At 36.9% G+C, this 12,314-nt stretch overlaps 1 long non-coding RNA gene across 1 annotated transcript; it reads right to left on the reverse strand.

Moving 5' to 3' along the window:
* Positions 1–1,943: 1,943 nt before the first annotated feature.
* On the reverse strand, positions 1,944–9,825 carry LOC128085203 (uncharacterized). The gene is made up of 2 exons (XR_008208842.1): positions 4,423–9,825; positions 1,944–3,887 (listed from the first exon to the last, which is right to left on the reverse strand). It is a non-coding gene; the product is annotated as an uncharacterized LOC128085203 (long non-coding RNA).
* Between the last annotated feature and the right edge of the window lie 2,489 nt (positions 9,826–12,314).

Below are 12,314 nucleotides of genomic sequence, written 5' to 3' on the forward strand. Positions count from 1 at the left end.
AAGTAGTAGATGGCAATCTATCTTGAAGACAGTCACTTCTAACGGTCACTTCTATATGCACTACAGAAAGACAGAGGAGATTCCTTTCTTCTTGGTAGTAGGTTGTATGAAAGTGCATAGTCAGGCATGTTCAGTCTATGTGCCATGCTGGCACAAATAAAGGAAAGAATATCTGAAGCATTTCCTGCAGTCATATTTGAAATTATTTTGTCCAGGTTGCTTTTCATTTAATTCTCATCATATACTACAATACGTCTGAGACTGTGGACATAAGTCAGCGCGTTTTTGGCTTATTGTTTATAGTAGATTTATCCAGAATCTGCATGTATGTTTTGTGGTGGCATTCCTAGCCCTGGAGTACTGTGTGGCAATGCTCTTAAGAGACTACAAGGAGCTGCCTCCATGGAATTCAGAGATGAAGTAAGACAGTTTATCATGTTTCAAGTGATTTTTGCTAAAACATAGAATTAAATGTAAGCATGAGTTGAATTTAAGCACCTTAACATTCCAATAGCAGTGGGATTTCTTTGGATGCTGCCTACCCCAATTACATCCTATCAGTTTTTGTGAAATAGTTCACACATACTGAGTGCCATTTTAAATTAATAATCCACGTGAGATGTTAAACAGAAAATTCCTCTTTCTGTTCATTGGAAGCATTCTCATCTTCCCAGTGGAAACTGCAACGTGAATACAAGTACCCTACAGATTTTTGTAACAAGTGTCAACTTAAACCAGTTTTACTACTAGCTTCAGAGCTTGATTTTAGCAAACAAAGTATTTATTGAAACATTACTTTGTGCATAATGAATGTCTTAATGCACAGATCTCTCCCTTCCTGAATTTCCATTCTTTCTACTGAAGTCTAAACTGCAGGAATTATTTTAGCTGTAAGATAGCCATGTGTATGATCTATAAATATTTCTATTACAAATAATTTGCTGCTTCTATTCAAATATACTTGCTGTTTAATAAAACTTTTATTTCTCTGCAGCTTTTCTGGCACGAGACTTAAAAGGCATAAAAGTTGCCTATTTGTGAAACTATGTACGCTTACCCACTCTGAGAACATATGCTCACATACAACCACTTACCTAAATAAGTGATCACAGATGTTTTCTGCATACTGCACAGAAAAAAAAGTGTAATTTGTAATGTTCTAAAAACTTATGTCACTAAGTTGACACTGATAAAACTATACGTTTTGCACTGTATATAGTTGTAATAGTATATATTGCAGTATCAAATATTAACATTTGCCATAAAATTTCCATATTCTTAAAATGTCATTGTGATTCATTAAATAACTGATCAACTCTTGGAGTAGGATTGTGGTAGCATGATAGTAATCAACATACTCATACTTGGCTCTAACTGAATTTCAGATCATAGTTCCGTGACAGTTACGAAAAGTCTACCTATTGTTTGATCATCCTACAGTATAAACTTAGTCGAGGTTCCCATTTTCATCTTCATCCTTCATGTGCCACTTTGGAGCCAATTTTGCATAGGGTTTGGACTGTTTAAGCACTTACTCACCCTCTGGTTACTTCCCTATAACTGACTTTTTAACTACTGCACCTTTGTTATGGCGTGGAAAACTTTCTGGAGTACTGTGAGCACTGCTTATGAGGTCTGGCATTTCTGGACCTAGCAGAAGGCCCACGTGAGGTTGCAGAAATGTTTCTGTGTTAAAAGAAGGGATCCCAGGGCACCATGCCTGGATTTCCCCAGCACATAGCTGAGATGACTGCACTGATCCACCCTACTTTCTTCTGGGCCACATCATTATCCCTGCTGCATGATAGCAACTTTCTTAACATTTAATATTTATCTGTGACTAGAAATGCATTAGCATCAAAGTCCATTTAGGCTCCTTACCATTAGTTTGGTCTTAAATTATTCTTGGGGGGCAATGACAAGATAAAGATGACAGAATAGATATGTTTCCAGAGATCTGTTCTAAACATACAAAGCAGAGAAACAGACAAGAGTAGTGTTACTTAGCTGAGAGGCAGACTTGTGCAATTACTTGGAGACTGGGGATCACCAACTGCATGATGGCATTGCTAATTAGATTGGAGATCGTTTGGAGAATGCAAGCATCCAGTGAAATTCTGGAGATGACACACTCTTCAGAAGATCTCTGTCTCCTGAGCTCATGGTAAACAGTGAAGCATGCTGGACTTTCCTCAACTAGGTAGCTTTTCTGTGTGATAAACACATCTCTCTTTCCTCCTGTCCCCATGCATCCAGTCCTCAGAAGAGCAATTTCTTCTTTCAGCTAAGGCATATTAGTTTTGTTCCTAGCAGTTCACCCAGCACTTTTTGGGCAAGAAAATATGCCCAGTGAGACTATCCTTGCCCCTCCAAAGTTCCCATAAAAAGTGATTTGCTAGCCTTCCAGTCAGAAGAAATGCACAGGATATCCAGAAAGGATATCAAGGCTGCTTGCTGATGAAGTCAAGCTCATTCTTAGGATGACAAGAAGGTGACAGAGTTGTTACTATAGAAGGCACACATGGGCATACTGAATTTGTGGAGAGAGAAGTGATAACTTATAGCCAACAGAAAATCTCACCATTACAGGAAATGTCTGGAGATAGAACTTTGCTCTTCCCAGCTAAAATCTTATCCCTTCTGATAGACCATCTCCAGTTTGTTACACGATTAACAATTAATGGGGGAAAACAGAAATGCCAATTTTTCATGCATGGCTTTACTTTACCACCGGTTTTGGTGTGGGTTTTTTTTGTTTGTTTTTTTTGTGTTTTGTTTTGTTTTGTTTTCGTTTTTGTTTTTGTTTTTGTTTTTTACCAGAATTGATGTCCATGTCAAGATGTGTATTTGCATTTCCTTCTTCAAAATTCAGTTGTGTGGTTCCAAGAAGAGGAAAGGCTAGACCAGAAAGATGGTATAGCCTCTGCTTAAAGCCACAGAAACAGAGCATGTCATAAAGATGTGGCAACTGCACCCGTGCAGCTCATACAGAGGCCAAAGGAAAAAAAAAGACTTGTACAATCACTTTTTTTCAGATCTGTTATGCAACAATTTCTCAAGCGGCCTAATTTATAATAAAACTCAGCACCAGCAGTTCCTATTTATTTCAATACAAGTTGTGTAATTCAGCAAGGATTTGAATAACTGTGTTAAAAAGTGGTTAATGCTAGCTGCTCCACTTTTCAGTTTCCACTTGAAGTTCATACTAAGCAAAGATGATCAGAAATGCATTTTAAAGATTTTGTTATCCCTTAGGTTCTTTAGAACTACAGTATTTCTGCCTTAAATGTTTTTCCTCAAGATATCATGCACCCATCCCTAGTTATTTGTTTCTGTGGTGCTTTTTCTCCTCAGCATTCAGTTTTTGCTGTATTTGTTAGGAAAACAGGAAAAGAAAATATCAAATGCATTTTTGTATGTTTGGGCCATGGTCTCTAGTTCCCTTTTCACCCAACTTTCAGGGCTTACCGTTTTCCACCACCTAGTTATGTTGCTTTCATTAACTTCTGTATATTCTTCATGCTCATTAGCATTCTCTTGTTCTTCTTCAACTAAATTGAACACATTACCTCAGTCAGCAGTTGAAGTAAATGCATCCAGATCGGTGGTTCCCAAATCCGTCTTGCTCACTACCCACTGCAGCCATTGTAGGTAGCAGTAGCAGAAGTTGCTGTATCAACAGTTTTCAGTATCAGCCAGGACAATGTGCTTGGCTACTCAGGAATTATTTACGCCGAGCTTTGCTTCAGCATGTTAGAATTTGGGAATTTTGGTCTAGGTCATCCTCAGCCCGATGTGTATACAAGAGCATCTCTCCTTTTCTGAGAGCCTATAAAAGCTGAATCCTGATCGTGGCATTTCTTAGACGCAGGATTCCCTGCTGTCACCTATGAGAGGGAGGAAAACAACCTTAAGTGACTTGGAATATATATGCTTAAACACTGATTGAATTCATTTAAGGTTGTCATAGAAAGTTACTAATCTACATGATAAGAGTAACTTGATTATACCCATTCTGAGTAACTTAAAGAATAATGGGAAGCAGTAGCCCTCATTTTATACATTTCCTTTTGAAATCTACTGTGCATTTAACTTACAATACAGTGAAGAAAAACATTTTTTCACTGATGCAGTTCTTTCAGAATATTCCTACATTTCTTGCAAGCTTTGAGGAAAGAGCCTTTAAAAACTATTTTAAGTTTTGACAGTAAGCATAAAACAAAATATGAATAAATCCAGTATTCCTTTTGTTTTACAATAACCATACTCTGCATTATTTTAAAACCAATTTAGCAAAGATCCACTTTGTGATATACTGTGTTCTTACATAACAGGAAAAAGATTTTTTTTCCTTGTACTGTGTCTCATAGTAATATGCCAAAATTGTTACCATTCTGCTACAGAACTCTAATAGCGACTCACCTTTTTCTTGAGTTAGATGGCTTTTGCTGAGCTTTGTTATTCCACATATATCCTTCTGCTGGAACCTTTTATATCAGAAAACCTTTGAAAAGTGGGAGTAGCTCTTTAAATTTATCTGGAAGCAGTGGGGTTTCTTTTACAAATGGCTGTTGCTGCTCACGTAGTTTTATTTGTTTTATTTCAAGGTAGTAAATGCTATGAATTTGTCAAATCTTCATGAAAAGACAGGGCATCCTATCCATAAATTTCCAACACAGTATCAACTTCTGTTCATTCAACATTTTCCTTCCTTTAACATCTCTTCCAAAGTTAGAAAATGCAATTTATGCGTCAATGTATTTTCTAACATTTTTGGAAACTTCATTTGGTGCTGAGTGTCAGAATCCTACTTACCTTGTAGCAAGTTCTAAAACGTTAGCTCTTTAACACAAAGGGACAGATGTTCTTACAGGTTCCCTGTGTACCTGTACTTCTAGAGACATACCATATACTCTGAGTACCACATTTTTTCTGCTGAGATCATCTCTTTCTTGTGAATCAGAATGGAGAAGCAGGGAAGCTCCTAACATCTTACCCTTAGTTTATTGATAAGGTATTTGTTAGTTCCAAAGAAATTCATGTGCATGTTTTTGTTGCTTTTTGTTTGTTTCTGATCACTCCTCTCAAAATGCTGTGAACCAAATTCTCTAGGATGTAAGCAACAATGCTGGAGGACTGCACTAACATAAGGAAAAGGACTGTGAAATCACTTGAAGCCACAGAGCAGCTCAAGTTTGAGAGATTATTTAGAGGTATCGTTCTTGGTGATATTAAATGCTCAAAGTAGAACATAAAACATTTTTTTTCATATTTCTATTCAGAACAACTGTTTCCTGAAATGATTTATATATATATATAAAATGGTGAAGCACAGTGTAGCAATTACAGCATCAGCTCTTGGAGCACCACAGACAGTACAGCTACAAGCAATAGAGGAAGGCATGTTAACCACCCCGTGAGAACGCAGCACAAGCTACAACAATCAAACAGAATGCAAGGCACATATTTAGCTCTCAATTGCTTCACCAAACCAGCACGGCTGCTTCCAGCCACAAAGCCAAATGGCTGTATGGCATGGCACAGCACGCAGCGCTCCCAAACCTCCCATTAGGATAAACACTCCCACTGGGCACACATGCAAAACACAGCACTCCCGAGCCTCTCTTCAACTTCTGTTTAATGTTGAAATCTTCCCTGCTACTTTATGATTTCTTATTAAATGCTGCATTTCACAAACAGGACGATTGCAGTATCTGTCATCCTGCCCTTGATCTATGCTAGTCCCACGTTGTTCATAAGGGGCTGCCACGCAATTGGTAAGGTATGTTTCCCCCCAGGGTTGCTAACTATGCCTGGGCCAGGCCTTGTTTAACAGGTTCTGTAAGAGAGTAACATGAAGATGCAAGCAAGTGAAACTACTTTTCACATTCCCTCCAAATTAGCATGTTAATATGTTGGATGCTGTGCTTTGCATTTTCCCTCATGCAACTCTTTGCAGATTATAAAAAAGCAGTAGTTAGTCCTTCAAAAGGAAAGCAAAAAAATACTCTTCCTAATTCCTTATGTGCTTGTATCACCCTACAAAGTTTAAGAACATTGTTGGAAGTTTAACAACATTAATATCCTTACAGCAGAAATCTGTAGCATAGCATGTAAACAACATTTAATCCTTCATTTGGTTCTTTAGTTTTCTTTTGCAATTTCTACAGCTGTCCTTCTTTTAATTTTTCTATGAGATGCCCAGAAGAATATTCCCCATACAGTCTGCTGTTTTATTCTATTGGGAACCTCACTGCCATTTTGAATTAAATACATAACATGCTAAAACATAAGGTTCTTACCTTGCTGATCCTTCCCTTAGAAGGACAGCTGTTTCTCTTTCCCCTGCCTTGTGGACCCCTTACATCCTCCCTTACCTTTCAGATTTCTGATGTTAGTCGACCTGCTGGTAACAGCAACAATACTAGGAACATGGGAGAATAAGAGAGTGAAGAGCAATTACTGAGGGTGATACTGGAATGATACTAGCTGAGGATTCAGTTGTTCTGTTGTGAATATTCTGTGAGTACAGAAATGCTGCAGACAAAAAGCTGGACAGTCTCCAGCCACAAAGGTCAGCAAATTCAGAGGGAGACATTGAAGGAAACTCACTCAGCAGACTGTGTTACTCTTATCCTCATGGCTTACTTTCTCTCATTGCCCATTAGAGAATAAACAGCAGCTCTACTGAGCTGAAGAATGCACGGAACACAGTGCTGGCATCTGAACATCCTATACCTTACCTTGTGACTCACTGAAAGTTGCCTTGAACTCTGTTGAAGAAGCTGCTTTCAAGGATGAAACCCACTGATTTAGAAGGGAAATTTAGAAGGATTTTTAATAGTGAAGAAAACAGGAAGGGATGACACGGGAGGTAACTGATACCACACATTGATCAAGGAACATCTGAAACTGTAGAAGGGCTAACAGAAGTATTTGGCTAAATCTAAGATAGTCCAAAAGATGAGTTCATTGTAGAGTAAGTTCATCTTACTACTGATGTAATGACTCCTACTTCACAGAGCTGTTTTTCTAATGTTCTTTCTAATATGCATGAAATACAAAATCCATCCATCAGTACTGTTAGTAGTGACTCCTGCTTGACAAGTAACAATGTGTTACTGGAGTGCCTCTTCCATACAACCTTTTAAATAAAATGTTCTCTAGTTATGGAATTGATGTTCAACTCTTGGTGTACAAAGGTTCTAGCTGACTTCCACTGACTTTGTCATCCATCAGTAATTCTGCTCTTTAAAAACAGATTTTTCTTTTCTTACCCAGTCTTTGCATCACTGTTTCACTAGTACACATTCCCTCCATGCTCTGTCTTTTTCACTGAATATTTACCAAGGGCTGAATTTCCTCACAAGATTGGTAATGAGTACAGTATGTGAAATAAATGCAATAAGATACCAAGTTTTAAAAAAGCACATGTAATCTGGCAAGTGCTCGTTTCTCTTCAGCGTCTGTTTCCTATCATGAATGTTGACTGCATGAGCCAGAAATGCATGCAGATCTTCCTGTCTCTTCTGAAGTTTATATATTTGGGCTGAATTAACGCCCATTTCTTCATATCATTTTATCATCCAAGAATCCATTTTCAGCAATAAACTAATGTACATATATGAATTACTGGTGACTAAACTTCTAGTGACAAAACTATAAAGTTGCAGAACATAGCTAGTTGGTGTAGAACCAAATAAAATTGCAGCGCCCTTTTCACTGAATGCAAACTCTAGGTTTTTATCCTTGTTTAAAAAAAAAAAAAAGGATTTGTAGTAAAATAGAAAATTCTTGGCCTCTCCCCTTTCCCTCTTCCCCCCTAAAAAAAAGAAAACTACCTCAAATATTGACTTTGAGTTAAAGAAATCACTGGTATCAGTAGCAATATTGTCAGGGACTGAGACAACTTCTTATGAAGGAAGTTCATGCTTAGTTCTGACAACTGAGCAAAAAATTAATTAATTTGCATTCATAAGGCTCCATTTTAATTCCTTCTAGAATGATTTGATTTATAAAAATTGAAACAACTGACTTTGCTTGATAAGCAAACATCAAATAATGCAAATTTGGCATTCATTTCTCAGCATTAACTTGATCTTACATTTTTCTGTCCTCAGATATGAAACTTAAATCACAGCCCCCAACACTCCCTGTTTGTACTGCTATAGCCACTGTTTTTGTGGAATTCCAGTTTGTTACTTTACAATATTCCTTCTGCCTGTTTTCTTTGAAACCATCTTTGCTAACTGAAACCGTAAGCATACTTTGCCAGGAGCTCCTTACTTTAACAGAACAAAAAAAGCCACCCGAATCAGAAACAGTTTTCTGACATGTTTCTTACTACCAGAAAACAGAATACCTTCAGAATTCTTAATGCAGTCCATCAAGGGGCATTTTCCTTTTGGCCAATAAAATTTTACATCTTTTGGCCAGTGTTGAACTTCATTTTGAATGTATCATGTATTTCACTGATGCTTTGGAGAAAAGCAAAAGCTGCTACAGTGCAAGCATTCACATACGTATTCTGTTCCATTACCTTCACAAGGGTAATAGAAGGAAGAGGCTGTAACCTCTTTCCATTCTGTACGTTCCTGCTCTTTCCATCAGCTCCAAGAGCCTGTTATCAACTGTTCCACCTACCTTACTAAGATCTTGCTTAAACATTGTTCTTGGATGCCTTTATTTTCTTTCATTTGCTGCTTTCCTTATAACTGCTATACAAGGGAGTCTATATGTTGTTATCTGAAGTGTGCATCTAAAATAAGTCCGCTACTTCCTCCGGATTGTGACAATTAAGCTGTTAGCTGATTGTCTGGGAGGGAAAGTATGATCCCCTGGTGCTTCAAAGACGTAGGAAACATACATTACCAAAATTCTAAAGATATGAAATAGCACACAGAATTGTGCAGTAAAAGGAACAAATTAACAGAACGTGCTTTGAAATATTACACTTAAGAATCATAGAATGGCCTGGGTTGAAAAGAACCGCAATGATCAGAGAGGTTTCAACCTCTCTGCTATGCACAGGGCTGCCAACCGCCAGATCAGGCTGCCCAGAGCCACATCCAGCCTGCCCTTGAATGCTTCCAGGAATGTGGCTTCCACAGCCTCCTTGGGCAACTTGTTCCAGTGTGTCATCACCCTATATATAATATATATATATTCCTCCTTTTATAAGATATTCAGACAGTCATTGGCTGTGCAGTGATTGGACCCAGTCGTTACCATCTGTGCCAGCACTCAGTCACACTGAAATCTCACACTCATTAAAAATAGCGTTCTCTTAAAGGTGTTTGTTACAATAGGTCACTAAATACTTTCTTTCCCCCAAAAAAGAAACATTTTCCAGAATAAAGAAAGGAATTAATCTACATTAAGCAGGAGGAGTCTGTTGTTAATTTTAAAATGATTTTGACAGCTTAGAGTAATAATAAAAATTAAGAAAATGGATGTACCTTACATCTTTTACGGCTTCTCAGTAATACTGTCCCCTACTCTGAGCACTTTTCTCAGTAACCTAAATACAAATGGACAAATAGGAAAATAACTCAGTGTAAAGGGTCACTAGCTTATGAGGAGTCTATTGCATTATTTTTCCTCGTTAAATGTTATTAAGCCCTGCCATTTTTGTTGGTTTATGGGTATCATCAATTTTAATGAGTATTGCTTTTTTTTTTTTTTGCTGAGTTTGAGCATCTTTATCCCTTTCGTTTCCTTGCAGAATATAAAAGTGAATAAACTAACTTAATTTCTGTCACAGAATATTTATCATACAGTAGCAATCCTCTATATAAATTAAAAGCAAATTAACATGTATTTTAAATTAGATAGAAAATGTGTAGAAAAAAAAAGACAGCACTGCAGAATCTGAAGTAGGCTAACCATAAAATAAGCTAGTAGCTTAACTACAAAACTTAAGTAAAAAAAAAAAAGGCAAAGTGCAGGAATCAACATAAAAGTCTAAACAGAGGAAAACAAACAAACCAAAAATGGTCCTCTTATTCAGACAGGAAGTCACATTTATACTCTTATTCACAACACCTATAAACATAAATTACAGATACTTGAGTCTGCTTGACCTTGGCTTGTTACTTCACCATTCCTAGGTGCCATATTATAGGACAGGAGATCTCAAAACTTTGCTCCAGTAGCTCCTTGCTTCTTGAAACTAGTAACTTCAGAGAAGAAGCTGTACCAAACTAGTTAAGACTTCTTAAGTCAAACTGCTTATAATAGGAGCAAACCAGATGTTCGAACCCAAAGTGGGAACATGAGATTTAAAATAAATATCTGTATTTACTAAATGCTACATTTTGACAGATAGTAAGAATACACGATAATTTAACTGGTAGCATACTTTCATTTTTAGCTTAAGCAACTGAAGGTAAAAGAGTGTGTGGACACAGATAAGAGGACAGAGATCCTGGTATCTGCTGGGCACAAACTCTGTCCCCCCTTGGTGTTTCTTTGTTTTGTTTTAAGCTGTAAGAACTCTGTAAATGGGTGTTCCCAGCTGCTGGCAGCCATATGTGCTGCCTACCATCTGTTTTCATTCCACTGCGCTATGGAGACAAACATACTTTATTTTTAGTGTTCTACATTTCCTGATGTTGCACACAGTGTGGTTTAGACATAAGACATAACCCCTATTATGTTAAAAATCTGTGGAAAACTGATGAATAAAGGCGACATCACACAAGATCAGATAACTTCCTTTACCTGCATCTTAGTGCAAATACATAATTTATAATCAAGATTGTTTACTTGATTCTTGTATTCTTTTTCCCTGCACTGCCTATAAGGGGCTTCCATAATGTTTTAAATATTTTCTTTCCACCCTCCCAGCAGGTTCCTTGAGTATAGAAAATTACTCCTAAAATTTCTTGCACTGCCAACTAGCGTTTGCTATTCTGCACGCAGCATTCAGACTTTAAACAGGATATGAAGAAATAAACATCCGTATGATCAACTGTAGAGACAACAGAACGATAAAACACAATTGTTTAAATGCTACATGTGCCCTGATCAACATCACCCACAACTCAATTACAATCGTAGCATTGCCAGCTTAACTTAATATCCACGCTTGTTGCAGTGAAATAAATATTGAAAGAAGAAATACACACCTTTAAAACAGCTCACGCATGAAAAGACTGAAAATGCTCACTGCTAACAGAGTACTTCAAAAGTCATCTAAGGGGGTTTAATTTTTTCTTCTTCAAATCAGGTCTCTACTACTTCAAATCAGGTTTCTACTCAATAATTAATTCCTAGAATAAGCACTTTTATTCACTGCATGTGATCTTACAAGTACAGAAAATACTTATTGTTTAACTAGATTAGTGGAACTTTTTTTTTTTAATTCATTCAAATAGTTTAATAATGAACATTACCTGCTCTCCTTCTTGAGTGGATGACTTTAATAAGCTATCTGAAATTATTACTCTTCCCCCAAAGGTTCCAACCAAAACTGTGAGAAACTTACTTTTTTAATAGTAGTAACTTTAATAACTACTATTAAAATTATTCTGCCTTCTGTTTTCAAATTATGAAGTGCAGTTAAACTCCTTTACAGTTCCTGATAGTCCTCTATTTTAAGTAATAAAATAAAGGAAATAACTTGTCACAGTTACGAAACAAAAAGGTGAGGGTTTTTTTCTTATTACTTTCTTCCATTACTGCATTAAGACTAGACTGTAGTACTTATTTGTTTGATTCCCACTCAGATTTTGAGCTACCATTTAGCTAAAACTAAAGCAGGAGGAGTTTTGAATGGAAATGGCCAAATTCACTTGGCATTAGTCAAGTACAGACCAACATCCTTCCATACAGCTTCCTGTCTGTCTCTCAATCGTCCTGTTAAGGGAGTGAGACTCCCTCTTTATTCCCTCATTAACTGCCAGTTTGTTTTCCAAGGAAAAGCATATCATCTACTACGAATCATTCTGGCACTCCTGAGCTGCTGTAATCTACTATTTTAAGATGTCATTGGCTTAACTTCAGTGCCTATATTCACTATGCACGTGCAGTTTTTTTTAATAGTACCCAAACAGCCTAATAGATGCTTGATTTGTTCCAACACAAATGACTTTTGAGAACAGTTTCAAGTCAATACAATGGTTGGAAGAGTCAGATTTAAAAACAAAAAGGAAGAAGAACAAAAGAAAGAAAAAAAGCTTTAAAATCACACTGACCTTAGGGATATCATCCCTAATTTTCATTTATTTTAAAATATAATAAATTTTCATTTATTTTAAAATAAAACTTGGCAAAATAAAGTTTGGCTGGAAGTGTGGATCTGCCTGGGGGTA

Source organism: Tympanuchus pallidicinctus, unplaced genomic scaffold (assembly GCF_026119805.1).
Source record: "Tympanuchus pallidicinctus isolate F22 unplaced genomic scaffold, pur_lepc_1.0 scaffold3, whole genome shotgun sequence".
Classification (NCBI taxonomy): domain Eukaryota; kingdom Metazoa; phylum Chordata; class Aves; order Galliformes; family Phasianidae; genus Tympanuchus; species Tympanuchus pallidicinctus.